The following is a 15,340-nucleotide window of genomic DNA, read 5'->3' on the forward strand; positions in this document are numbered from 1 at the left end:
ATCTTTTACCCTTATATTCAATTTTTGGAACTCAATGTGCTCCATTATTGAACCCTTTTGTTTGAGACTTATCAATTGGCTAAAAAAAGTGTTGCTTTTTGTATCATCATAATGTGCTATCAATTCTTCTGTAAAAATTGCCCAAGTGATAAATTGTTTACGAGAACAAAGCCATTGATACCATACAAACTGATTTGGTTCCAAATATACAGTTTCCATACGTACCTTTTGTGCGTTTTGCACATTTTTGAGATCGAAGAATTGCTCCATCTGTAATATCCATGTCGCGGGATCCTTGCCATCAAACTTCCTCATATCGATTTTTGGAATATGGTGATTCTTCGATCCAACATTAGCGTCTATGGAATCATGATTAACATTTCTTTTGTTCTCATCATGAGTTTCCTTTACTACCTTTTCACCATCAGTAAGTATTTCTTGTAGAAAATTTGTCAAATATGTCTTCAAATCTGCCATGCCTGTCTTCAAATTTGTGTTCAAATCTATCTTCAAATTGTCCATCTTAGCTTCCATGCCATTCATCTTAGCTTCCACGCCATTTATCTTAGCTTCTGTTAACTTTTGTGAGTGTGACATTTGTTGCACTTGTTTTTGTAATTTTGATATATCATGTAGCATTTCTTCCTCTTCTTCATGAGTCATGCTAGAGCTTTCAGGTTCCTTACTAGGTGTTTTCATTTTCTTTCCTCAGGGCATCAGTTACCAATAATAATGCTCTACTATGCCCTTTGAATTCCTTCAAAATAAATTTTCAAACCAAGCTTAAGCAAAAATTTAAAAAAATCTACACACCTTTTTTCACTTTGTAGGAGCTTGATATTGCCTCTGATGTATCTCTGTACTTTCCAATAATCTAGTTCTGAATTTGTGACCTGTAGTAGCTCTCTATGTCCTCTTTCCAATGCCACCAGTCTGATCCAAATTGGATTCTCCAAGAAAGTGTTATGCACAATCTCCCAAGATGACCTGATTATAGACCTTTCCAGAAGAGCGAACTTGTATGAAGTGCCACGTGTACAATTTTCGATCTTTGGTTCTGAAAAAGATATACAAGAAACTACAGTCTGTCCTCTTTCTGTACCTTCTTACGAAATTTCAATCTGATTCCCAGAGAGAAAGTTATGACGATTTTCCCCAGGTCACCTGTTTTGATTGTAATTCAGGAGTTTGCAAAAATACCAACTTCCTCAGATCATATCTCCGAAAATATCGTGCGAAAAGCTATAAAATTCGGACCCAAGGTTCAAAGCGATTTCTTCTCAAATGGGTTTTTTTTTGCGATTTCTGAAACGTCACAGAAAAAAAGTTATAGCGAAAATGCCACGATGACCTGTTTGGAGCAGCGAAACCCTAGAATCCAAAGCTCTGATACCAAATGTTATGAAACCAGCTCAAGAAAAGATAGAAAAGATAGATTTGGCCTTAGAATTCAGCCTCTTCGAGGGGGCAACCTCCTTTACATTACATAAATGAACAATTGTTCGATGATTCAAATGACAAAACCTCCTTTCTATATATAGGAGTCTAAGGAGTCACAATATAATCCAGCCGACCTAACAATAATAATATAAAGCCACAAAAATAACAATAGAGGGATTTTATGGGGCACGGAAATAACAATATGGGGGTAATAGGGGTACAACAATATAAATAAGGGGTATAACTACAATAGTAATGTTGTAATCACTAGTATTATAGGGACCCAACATTTCTGTGACCACTCAAAAGGAAAAGGGAAGGAGGAAATCTTTCTCACACCTCCTAATAGCCTTGTACATAACAAGAAAGCATCTTTGATCAAGATAGATGTTAAATTTGATTTGCCTATATATGATGGAGAGTTAAATGCAGAAAAGTTGGACAATTGGATTAGACAAATTGATGTGTATTGCAGAGTGTAGAAAATCGACTCAAACAAAAGCAAGATTTAGCTGGCAAGCCTATGCCTTGGAGGCACTGTCTTGGTTTGGTGGGAAGACAGAACCCAAGCTGACATGAAAAGACACGGTAAGACTATCTCTGTCTGGAGTGAATTTGTGTCTGCAATCAAAAAGCAGTTCTATCCATTAGTCTACATGCAACAAGCCATGATGAGTTGGCAAACTCTTCGACAATTGAAAGGGAAAAGTGTGCAAGGGTACACTCAATCATTTAGAAAGAGAGAATTGATTCTAGGAATCTCATTAGACTCACCAGAGACTCTGTTGAAGTACATTGGTGGTATACACAGCTACATGAGGCACACCATCCTCATGTTTAATCCCACTAGTATAAATGAGGTATCTGTACAAGCTACTCATCTAGAAGCCAGAGGAAAGAATGGAAATCCAGAAGTTGGGGGACCATCCCAACCCACTGCAAGCAAGAGCAAGGAGAAAAGAAAGCAGAAGTGGAAAGCAAGGAAGGCTAACACTGCATAGAAGAGCAAAGCTTCATGCACTTACTGTAAAAAGGATGGGCGTGATGATGAGCATTGTTGCATTCTGCATCCAGAGCTAAGACCTAAGAAGTTCGAGGGCAATAAGAAGAAGACTGATGCAGCTATTCAGAAAGATTTGGGGTCAGACTCGGGAGATGAAACAACCATTGCGGCCACAGGTATAAAAGGTAAGAATTCTGAAGCATCTACTAGTAATTCTACACAATATCTTACTGATGAAGAAAATGAGAGAAAAAACATGAGCTTTTCCATATTCGAGTTATTTCCAAACATCAAAATATTGATACTTTGTTTGATAATGGATCACAAGTAAATTTAATTTCTGAAGTAGTTGTAAAGAAATTGGGATTAGCAACTACACCTCACAAGAAACCATACCCATTAGGATGGTTGAATGATAAAGCACAACTACAAGTGAATAGACAGTGCAAACTCAAGTTTTCTTTTGGGTCAGCATTTGTAGATGAGATTGAGTTAGACATAATTCCTTTGGATATATGTGGAATTGTTTTAGGAAGTCCTTACTTGTATGATAGGAAAGTTATTTTCTATAGAGCCGAGAACAAGTATCTACTTGTTAAAGATGGAATCGAATACTTTGTAAGAGCCCATAAGCTCAAGAATAATCATACTCTCATAAACTCAGTGCAGATGAAAAGAATGATAAATTCATGCAAACAATTCTTACTGATGGTTGTAAAGGAAAAGAAACCTGAAAAAACCAATGTATTTGAGGGTTGTGATGCTAAACAGTAAGCTGATTTAGAAAAGGTTGTTTCAGAGTATGATATCTTGTTTCAAGAACCTAAAGGTCTGCCACCCAAAAAGGAAATAGTACATGATATTATTTTGCAACAAGATGATCCTTTGCCTAACATTAGAATGTCCAGGTTGTCTGCTTTAGAAAATGCGAAAATCAAGGAGCAGGTGCAGGAGTTTCTCGAGAAGGGATTTATCAGGCCTAGCACATCACCATGTGGGTCACCAATCGTTTTGGTGAGAAAGAAGGATGGCTCATGGAGAATGTGCATTGATTACCGAGCACTCAATAAGATAACAATCAAAAATCATTATCCCCTTCCTCGCATAGATGATCTTTTATATCAATTGAAAGAAGCTGTTTATTTCACCAAGCTAGACTTGCACAGTGGATACCATCAGGTCAGAGTTGCAGAACAAGATGCATGGAACACTACTTTCAAAACAAAGCAGGGATTGTATGAGTGGTTGGTTATGCCTTTTGGCTTAACTAATGCTCCTGCTGCTTTCATGAGATTAATTAATGATGTACTTAGACCTTTTCTTAATGATTTTGTTATTGTGTATCTGGATGACATTCTGATTTTTAGTAAAACGTGGGAAGAGCACTTAAAGCATGTTAAGTAGACATTAGATGTTTTGAAAAGAGAAAAACTTCATGTCAAACTCTCAAAATTTGAATTTGGCAAAACATCTCTGAATTATTTGGGTCATATAGTAGGGGGTGGTGAATTGAAAATAGATCCCTCTAAGGTGGCAGTCATTGTAAACTGGCCTAAACCCAAGTCTGCTACAGAAGTGAGAAGCTTCTTAGGGGTAGCACAATATTGGAGGAAGTTCATTTCTAACGTTTCCTCAATTGCAGCTCCCTTACATGCTTTAACATGATTGAACAAGGTGTTTCAGTGGGGAGACAAACATCAGAAAGCCTTCGACACCTTGAAAGAAAAGATTAATACAACACCTGTAATAGCACTGCCTGATCTGCAAAGACCATTTGAAATCCAAACAGATGCCAGTGACTATGTCATGGGAGCAGTATTGACACAACACGATAAACCCATATGTTATCATTCCGAGACTTTTAATCCTGCAGTAGTTAACTACCCTACATATGATAAAGAATTATATGCATTAGTTCAGAGTGTGAAAAAAAGTGGAAACATTATTTAATGGGCAAAGAGACAGTAACACATACTGATCATTAACCACTTCACTATCTACACTCCCAAACTAAGTTGCAGTAATCAAGACACTATAGATGGATGGGTTTTCTACAACAGTTTCATTTAGTCATCAGATATAAAAAGGGCATACACAATAAAGTTGCAGACATGTTATCTAGACCTATTATAAATGCATCTACTATACTTAAGCATAATTCTGTGCTACATGAAAGCTACATTGAACAATATGCTCAAGATATAGACTTTAAAGATGTATATGCAACTTTGAGTCAAGGCAAATGGGTAGAAGAATTGGATTATCATGTGAAGGACGGACTCTTATATCATTGTGGGAAGTTATGCATTCCACAAACTGAGAGAGTAAAGATAATTAGAGAAGCACACACTTCTCTGATATTAGGTCACTTTGGTGTAAGTAAAACAGTTGCACAGCTGCAAAGATTTTGTTGCTGGCAAAAAATGAATGAGACAGTTTCTAGATATGTAAGAGGGTGTACTGTGTGTGCTAAAAGCAAGACTAGCAATAGAAAACTAGGCTTATACACTCCATTACCAGTTCCTTCTCACCCTTGGGAAAGTATTTCCATGGATTTTGTTGGAGGACTGCCTAAATCTAGGAAAGGTCATGATTATCTATATGTTGTTGTGGATAGGTTCAACAAAATGTGTATTTTGATACATTGTAATAAGAAGATTACAGCTGAACAAAATGCAAAACTGTTCTTTGAACATGTATGGGTTCATTTTGGATTACCCACTTCCATTGTATCTGATCCCGATTTGTGGGAAAGTTTTGGTCAAGTCCGTGGGAACTGATGGACACCAAACTGAAGAAAAGCACAGCTTTCCATCCACAAAGTGATGGCCAAACAATAGTAGTTAATAGGAGGAACCCTTCCCATGGGCCATGGATATGGCTATGATCTTCCCCTTACTTTGAGAGTGAACCAAAAAGAAAATGAATTTCCTAGGCTCTGAGATGATCGTACTACATTTCTTAGTAGAGATCAAAGAGGTGGTGGTACGTGGGGCTACCTACGATATGTTGTATAATGAATTACCCAAAGAAATAATAACAGCGCGAAGCCTTGACTCATACACAGCATGTCACTTCCACAAGTATGTTTGGCCTAATAATACATCACAAACATCAAGAGATGCAACATCACACAATACCTCATCTGTGAAGGGCTTGATGTTGTAGGGAAGGCAGCACTGTTGGGGGACTCGGAGATCTCGTCCTTGGTAAAGCCACCCGATGTTGTATGGTTGTGGGTGTCGAATGGTCAGTAGGCCTAGCCTTCACAATCTCTGTTGAAATGAGGTTCTTTTGGCTCCCACTGTTGACAATGAATTGCAGCGGCGAAACCTTCACCCACATTTGTGAGTGGAAAAGACGCTCACCCTCCTCTGGATCTTCAAGCTAATTCTTATCGATCTTGGCGGTGGAAACAGTGGCATTGGGCTCGGCATCAATGATCTTCTTCCCTTTGTCATTCATCTTGTCGAGATCTGACTCAAAGTCAAAACATGCATCTGATTCTGAAGCCTTCAACTTGGCCATTAGAGACTTCTTGGCCTGACACTCACTTGTGTTATGAGTGGGGCTCTTATGGAACTCACACCACTTTCTTGTGTCCTTCTTTAACTTCATGGTGTTCTTATTTTATTGCGGCTTCAACGGGTTGTCTTAGGTCACACCGTCTTAGCTTTGTCCTTGGTTTTGCGGTTTGGGGCAACCTTTCCCTTGCTTTGGATTCGTGGATCCAAAGTCTCGCGTCTTATGTTTAAACTTTTTCTCGATTTTGAGAGTGCATCTGTACGTCATGCCAAGCGAGGAGATGTCCAGGAACTCCATCATCATCTTGGATCTACCTGTGTAGGAAGTCACAGTATTTAAGTACCAAATGCCACTCAGAATCCTTGATACCCAACTTTGTGCGAAGGGTATGAAAAATATTGGTAAACTCCGACACGTCTTGGTCCCTTCCCTGCCGTCGTGTGGTCCACTTTATGTATTTATCCTTGTTGACACCTAATCATAGGGATTGGGTGAACAACTACAATTAGTGTAAATAAATAATAGAGAAAATGAAGAGTCATCAAGAGATGAACTGAATAGTCACTCCCTCTTGTATATAATAATGAACAACCTGAATGAATTATACGATTACATTTGAGGAGTTACCTCCTAGTCTGACATGGTATCAGAGCTAGCGCCATTTTTGGCTTCCCTCTCTGCTTTGTAACTCCTCTCTGGCAACTGCTGCCCCTCTTTGGCAACTGCTACCCCTTTCTGGCAATTGTTGCCCCTCTCTGGCAACTGTTGCAGACGTTCGGATGGTTATGTGAGGCAACTGCTCCACAAGCACAGTTGAGGTATCACTCTCTTGGTTTCATAGTGTTAAACACGGGTATTTTTATCTGTTTATACATTTTATTTATAAATCACAGTCAATTAGTCTTAAGCATTAACACTAAGTTTAAGCGCTAAATCTTTTCTTAAGCATCTTTATTAAAATATGAGTTAAGCACATGGGTAGTCTTCGACAAGTGGTAAGCGGTATCTCACACGCCCTAAAGGCTGGAAGTGGTATTCCTAAATTTTATGCGATTAACCTTAATGATTGACACGTAGCACAAGAAAACCACTTTTCTCACGCAGACTCGACTTGTTATGCATCGTGAAAAATTTCACGCGAGATTACGCGATAGCCGTTGGATCAAGTGGGATTGATCGATGGTGGAGATCGGCCAAGCTAGTTGGTGAGCAGATGACGCGACAACCGTTCGATTAGTCAGGTCAAATCTGACGGTGATCGCGTCGGAAGATGCATGTGAGTTAATTTAAATTTTGGACGCGATCTGGTTATTAAAAGGAGTTTAAGGTTCAGAGTGATTGAACCATCCGTTTAATGGGTGATCAAACACATATCACTTCCGAAAGTGTGCGTAGGTTAATGTTAGAAATGGACGTGATAAGGTTACGAACTGAGGTTTTTATTCCTTTTGGTTCCGTTATGAGATCGTGCGACAACCGTTCGATTGCACGGGTCACATTGACAGTGGAGATCGTATGGGTTAGTTGGTGAGCAGACGACGCGATATCCGTTGGATCTGGAGAAGTGAGATCAACGACGTGGATTGAAGCACTTGATAAAAGGAGAATTCAACCAGGGACCGACAGTGATTGGTCAGATAAGCAGGACCCTCAAGGGAAAAATCCATGAACATAACCAGATTTAAGCGTATCTGATTGGTTACAAAGTTAACCAGTAGTTGAATTACAGACCACCACTCATTGATATCTATTGTGGGAGTGGTTCTCACTGGGAAGGAGAACTATCTTGAATGGTCATGGAAAATCGAACACACTCTCATTTATAATGAGTTGTGGAAAGGAGTGTGTGTTGGAGACGGAGATAAAGAGCCAGAACATCCTACCTCAGACAAAGAATTCACCATTTGGGAAAATAAGAATAGCAAGGCTTATGCATTGATTGCAGCATTAGTAAATGAAGAGGTGAGTCGCCATATTTCACCATTTTCAAATGCTTTCGAAGCTTACAAAAACTTAAGGAACTCTATGACTCACACTCTGCACTTGAAGTTGTTCAACTCATGATTAAATTGTTCACCCTTGAATTACAAAGTGATGATCCTCTTGCTCTTGCATCAGAAGTAAAATGTATTATGCATGATATCAAATTCACTAATGTTGAACTTGACATACCTCTGATAGCTTTTCTCAAGGCACTTTATCCCACTTACTCAAATTATCTTGAGTCATTGCAAGCAAATGGAAACCTCAAAGATATTACCTTTGACTCCCTTGTGAAAAAAATTGTTGAAAGAGAGAAAGTTTTTGGGAAGAAGACAACTCCTCAGTAAACTGAAAAGGTTGTGTGCCTTGCACATAGAGAGAAGAATCTTGCTCAAGATTCTTCGAGAGGAAGAGGTGGTCGAAGAGTAAGAGGAAGAAATTTCAGAGGTAGGGGGGGCAGACACTCTCAAGGAGAAAAGTAAGATTTTCACTGCATATGCTGCAAAAGAGATGGATCACATGATGTATCCACATGCAAGTTGCCTTGGGACATAATTGAGCATGAAAGAAACCAACCCAAAGGTAAAACTAATGACAAAGAGAAAGGTAAAGCACCTGATCTGCTCACTGTGTTGTGGCACATTGTAATATTGGAGTAAATGAAGACTTATTTAATGCTTCACTTGCTTCTTGGAAAAATGATTGGTTGCTTGATTTTGGAGCAACTTGCCACATGAATTTGAGAAGAGATTTTTTTGAAGAATTTTCTGACAATGTTGATGGAGCAGTATACTTTGCAGACAAATCAAAACTCAAGCCATCAGGGCTTGGTACAATCAGGCTTAAATTGCCTGGTCATCCAGACTTTCTTCTGCATCATGTTTTATATCTCCCACAGCTGAGGAGAAACTTGTTGTCCTTGGTCCACATCCTCGAGCAAGGACACTCCATTCATATGTTTCATGGCAAGCTTGAGGTGATAAAAGCATCAGATCACTCACTTGTCATGACGGGGATAGAAGAAGAAAGGCTTCTCAAGTTGCAGGGTACCTCTGCTCGTGCACAAAATTTCTCATACAATTCTCATTATGAAGAAGGTACATTTCCATCAAGTTTATTATGGCATGCTAGATTTGGACACTTGAACTATGACAACCTTCGCTTGTTGAAGAAAAATGGTGTTACTGGTTTGCCTACAATTCCTAGGAAACTTAAGCAATGTGATGCTTGCATTCTAGGAAAGCATAGCAAACAGTCTTTTCATGATTCACATTCCAGAGCACATAGAAAACTTGAACTCATTCATTCAAATTTATGTGGTCCAATGCCTGTTTCTTCTGCAAATGGAAATAAATATATGATGACATTTATTGATGACTACACCAGAATGTGTTGGGTTTATTTATTGAAGAACAAATCTGATGCTTTTCAAACATTCAAGAACTTTCATACATGGATTGAAAATGATGCACAATCTCATATTGGCTCTATTTTCACTAATAATGGAAAAGAATACACTTCAAATGAATTTGAAAACTATCTTTGCCAATATGGGATCAAACATCAAACAACTATGCCTTATAAAACCCAAATAACGGAGTAGCTGAAAGAATGAATAGGACAATCTTAAATATGGTACGCTCCATGATGTTTTTCAAAAATGTAAAAATGATGTTTTGGGCTGATGCAGTTCTATGTGCTGTATATATAAAGAATAGATGTCCATATAATGCTATTAGAAACAAGACTCCTTATGAAATGTGGTATGGGCACATTCCTTCGGTAAAGCATCTCAGGGTCTTTAGTTCCACATGTTATGCCTTGATACGAAAGGTACATAGAAACAAACTTGGTGCAATAAGTCGTAACTGTATCTTCCTGGTGTATTCAAACACCTCCAACTCATATCGTCTCTATGATGAAGTCAATAAAAATTTTGTTGTATCTAGAGATGTAATCTTTCTTGAATCATCCAAACCTGACAATGTTGTTGAGCGACAACTTGATCGCTTGGATATATTCACAAATGCAAATCATTTCAAGAATTTGATAATTAGATTGCACATCTTGAAGGGGGTATTCCTATACTAGATCAACCTCTGGAATATTCTTCTGAAGCACTCTCTCCCCCGCATGAAACTCCAACAACGGATAATACTTTGAGTGATGTGATTGACAAAATTGGGAGATTCAATCTTGAATCAGTCCCAACTCAATCAACGGAGCAGCTTGGACCATCTCAGAAATGTCCCCCAAAGTGGCTGACAAAGACACTTGAAAGTGTTCATCCTGATGAGGTTGGAAAGACAGGAACTAGAAATTCAACTCGACAAAATGGAGGTGATGTAGATGACTTTGATTCACCCGTTGATATGGATGTTTCTTATGATTGTGAATTGAATTTGTCTACAGATATTGAACCAAATTCCTTCAAAGAAGTTGCTTCTCATGATGAATGGAAAGAAGCAATGCAAAAGGAGTATGATTCCTTGATAAAGAATGGCACTTGGAAGCTGGTTGATCCTCCATTGGGAACCAAACCAATTGGTTGCAAGTAGGTCTACAAGAACAAGTATAAAGTTTATGGATCACTTGACAAGCACAAAGCCGGGCTTGTGGCAAAAGGTTTTTCACAAAAGGAAGGGGTCGATTATGAGGAGACTTTTTCCTCCACAGCAAAATGGGCTACCAACCAGACACCCTTTTCCCTAGCGTCTCAGAACGGTTGGAAATTCCATCAAATGGATGTAAAAACTTCTTTCTTGAATGGAGATATAAAAGAGAATGTTTTTATGTCCCAACCTGAAGGATTTGTTGTAAAAGGACATGAACATAAAGTATGCAAACTTGTGAAATCCTTGTATGGCCTCAAACAAGCACCGCGAGCTTGGTATGAAAAACTAACTAAGCATCTTCTAAAGCTCAATTTCAAACATTATTATCTTGATGATGCAACTTTGTTTGTCGAGAAGGTAGAAAAAACAATTGTATATCGTGTGGTATATGTAGATGATCTTTTGATGCCAGGGAACAATGAGAGCTACACTGCATCCATAAAGAAGGAATTAAGGAAAGGTTTTGAAATGACTCATTTGGACTATGTTCATTACTATCTTGGTATTGAAGTAACTCAACATCCGAAGTCCATATTCCTTTCTCAAAAGAAGTACATTGGAGATATGTTGAATAGGTTTGGCATGATTGAATGCAATCCTCTGACTACTCCAATGGAACAAAAATTAAAGCTCACATCCATTGAAGGAAAAGAATTTGAGGATGCAACAAAATATAGACAGCTTGTAGGAAGTCTCAACTACCTAACTACTACCAGACTAGACATTTCGTTCGTTGTTGGAATCCTCTCCAGGTTTATGCAAAAGCTTTGTGACAGACATTGGTATGCTGCAAAAATAGTTCTAAAGTACTTGAAGGGAACCCAAGACTTTGGAATCAAGTATACACAGGTGGGCGACTTCAGCTTGATTGGATACTCTGATTCAGACTTCGATGGAGACAAAGAAACTGGGGTATCTACTTCGGGTTATGCTATGAGTCTTGGATTAGGAGCTGTCTCCTGGAGATCACACAAACAATCAGTTCCAGCAGATTCCACAACAGAGGCAGAATTTGTGGCAGTAGCTGAGGCAAAAAAAGAAATTGTGTGGCTCAAGAAAATTCTGGAAGATTTGCAGGTAAAACAAGTAAAATCGACTCCACTCATCATTGACAATACCTCGGCAATAAAGTTGGCCAAGAACCCAAAGTTCCATGATCGAACGAAGCACATGAATAAAAAACATCATCTCATTCGACATCATGGTGAGGCCAAAACAATCCATCTTCGCCATTGTTCCATTAATGACCAGATTGCAGATATCTTCACCAAAGCGCTTGGAAGAGAAAAGCTTGAAAGATTAAGAACAATGCTTGGACTCACCAACATCCCTTCAAATTAAGGGGGGGAATTTTGACACCTAATCATAGGGATTGGGTGAACAAATATAATTAGTGTAAATAAATAATAGAGAAAATGAAGAGTCATCAGGAGATGAACTGAATAGTCACTCCCTCTTGTATATAATAATGAACACCCTGAATGAATAATACGATTACATTTGAGTTACCTCCTGGTCTGACAATCCTCATAGCTTCCGACAGGGTAGTACTTCTCCTTGATGGCATCTCAGAATGAATTCCAAGTGGGTGCGAATGAAAACAGTTAGGTCATAATTTCATCCTTCTGCTCGCAGTAGGTTTCCCACCAATCCTTGACGTGGGGGCGGCTTTAAGAAGTGCAAAAGTGATCTTTTCCCTGCAGGAAAAATCATGAACAAAAGAATATCCTTCTAGTAGATTTAACCATTTAGATACGGCATCCACATCTATCTGACCCTCAAATATGGGAATGTCAAAATTAACTTATACCTTAAAGGGTGTGGTGCTTCCAGAGTAGCTGCTAGAAGTAGATGTATCGCCCTTGGGTAGCCGCTGAAAGATCTGGGCAAAGTTGTCCATCATCGCGTTCCTTTGTCGCTCGAGGGCTTCTTCGAGCAAGATTTTGATAGGATCTCCTTCCCCCTCGTCTTTCTTTTTGTCCGCCATGGGAGGCCGTCGGTATTTGCAAGGCTGACCTTGCAAAGGTTCAACCAGATCGAGCCCTAACTCCTTATATCCCGACCTCATTGGGGACATGCAAAGAAAAACAGAGAAAGAGAAGACTGCTCTGATACCACTGATCCGGATTTAAACAGGAACGCAAAAAATTACAGAAATAATATTTCATTTCATTAATGTAAAACACTGAAATGTGCTTACAAACAGAAATGAAAATAAACTAGCTCGGGCAATGGTAGCTTATCTCTGAGGAGGGATGTGGTGGCTACATTCCTCTTAACTGTGTTACAATGAGGCTCGAAGTCCTATTTATTTTTTAGAAACAATGGAAAACCCTAAACATCCAAAAACCTAACCCTAGGAGATGAAGCACCAAACTATGGGCCCTGTTTGGGTAAATTAGTACATCAACTTCCCGGGGTCGTAACTTTGGCATATGATCTCCTTTTGACACGCACAATACCTCGTTAGAAAGATCTATCTGAGGAATACAACTTTTGAAAGGAAAATTTCAATTTATTACCCATCTTAGCCCCCGTTTTCCCAAAAAACGTCATTTAGGGCCTCAAAACGGCTCTAGAAGTTCAACCCAAAATAGTAAATTGTGGTATAATTAACTAAACTGAAAATTTGAAAGACACAGTTGTGGGGGTCCAAGTGGGATAGGTGGGTGGCCACCAACATCCACCTGCATCATTCCTCCCCCCCTTAGGAAGCAATGGTCCCCATTACATTGAGTGCCTCCATGAGATGGGGAAACTTCTGCTGAATTTGATCCCTAATGAGTTGTTCTGCAATCTCTAATGTGTCTAGTAATGGTGGGAAGCATGGTTGAGGGTAGTCCACATTGAACACTCGGTGCAAGTCAAGGAATGGGGAAATGTTGTGCTCCAAAGCATTGTTTCCCATAACCTTGGTAATGGTGTAATGGCCATATCAGAGTGGTCTGAGCTTTCGATGGGCTCTTGTAAGGCGTTCTTTCTGCAAATGCAACCAAACTTTGTTGCCCACCTGAAACTTGTGTGGCACCCGATGTTGATCATGTCGTTGCTTGTACTTGGCATTTTCCATAATGGAGCAGCGATATATCGGCATGTTGGGTAGTGGTGTTCCAGGAGTGAGATCGAACGAATGCTTGACCTAACAGTGCAATGGTACCCTTGTGGGTGAGGAAAAGATGTTCCTGTATTCTTTCATGACCGTATCCACCTGCTAATGCTGCATGGAGGAACCCTTCCCCGAGGCCATCGATGTGGCTACGATCTTCCCCTTACTTTGAGAGCGAACCAAAAAGAAAATGAATTTCCTAGTCTCGGAGATGATCTCACTGCATTTCTTAGTAGAGATCAAAGAGGTGAAAGTAGGTGGGGCTACCTCTAGTATCCCGTATAATGAATTACCAAAAGAAATAATAATAGTGCAAGGCCTTAACTCATACATAGCATACCGCTTCCACAAGTATGGTTGGCCTAATAATACATCACAAACATCAAGAGGTGCAACATCACACAATACATCATCTATGAAGGGCTTGATGCTGTAGGGAAGTCAACACTGTTGGTGGACTCGGAGATCTCGTCCTTGGTGAAGCCACTCGATGTTGTACGGTTTTGGGTGTGGTATGGTCAGTAGGCCCAGCCGCTTCACGACCTCTGCTGAAATGAGGTTCTTTTGGTTGTCACTGTCGATAATGAATTGCAGCGGCCAACCGTTCACCCACATTTGTGAGTGGAGAAGATGCTCGCCCTCCTCTAGATCTTCAGGCTCATTCCTTTGGATCTTGGCGGTGGCAACATTGGCATTGGGCTCCACATCAATGATCTCCTTCCCTTTTTCATTCCTCTTGTCGAGTTTTGACTCAAGGTAAGAACATGCATATGATTCTGAAAACTTCAACTCAACCACCAACGACTTCTTGGCCCAACGCTCACTTGTGTTATGAGTGGGGCTCTTATGGAACTCATACCACTTTCCTGTGCCCTTCTTTGACTTCGTGGTGTTGTTATTTTCTTGTGCCTTTGACGGGTTGTCTTGGTTCACACCTTCTTGGCTTTGTCCTTGGTTCTACGATTTGAGGAATCCTTTCCCTTTCTTCGGATTCACGGATCCAAAGTCTCGCTTCTTCTGTCTAAACTTATGATTGATCTTGACAGCGTATCAATACATTTTGCCAAGAGAGGGGATGTCCAAGAACTCCATCGCATCTTGGATATACCTATGTAGGAAACCGCGGTATTCGAGTACCAAATCCCACTCAGAATCCTTGATACCCAACTTTGTGCGAATGGTATAAAAAATATTGGTAAACTCTGGAACGTCTTGGTCCCTTCCCTCCTGCAGCGTGGTCCACTTTATGTATTTATCCTCATAGCTTCCGACAGGGTATTACTGCTCCTTGATGGCATCCTGGAATGAATTCCAAGTGGGTACGTGTGAAAACAGTGAGGCCATACTTTCATCCTTCTGCACGCAGTAGGTTTCCCACCAATCCTTGACGTGGGGGGCAGCTTTGAGAAGTGCAAAAGTGATCTTTTCCTGGCTGGAAAAATCATGAACGGAAAAATATCCGTCTAGCAAATTTAACCATTTACCAACGGCATCCGCATCTATATGACCCTCAAATATGGGAATACCAAAATTAACTTGTACCTTAAAGGGTATGGTGCTTCCAAAGTAGCTATTGGAAGTAGATGTCTCGCCCCTGGGTAGTCATTGAAGGATCTATGGACAGTTGTCCATCATCGCGTTCCTTTGTCACTCGAGGGCTTCTTCGAG

Source organism: Pinus tabuliformis, chromosome 4_2 (assembly GCF_031772625.1).
Source record: "Pinus tabuliformis cultivar Carrire ecotype Pingquan chromosome 4_2, CPIR1, whole genome shotgun sequence".
Taxonomy (NCBI): domain Eukaryota; kingdom Viridiplantae; phylum Streptophyta; class Pinopsida; order Pinales; family Pinaceae; genus Pinus; species Pinus tabuliformis.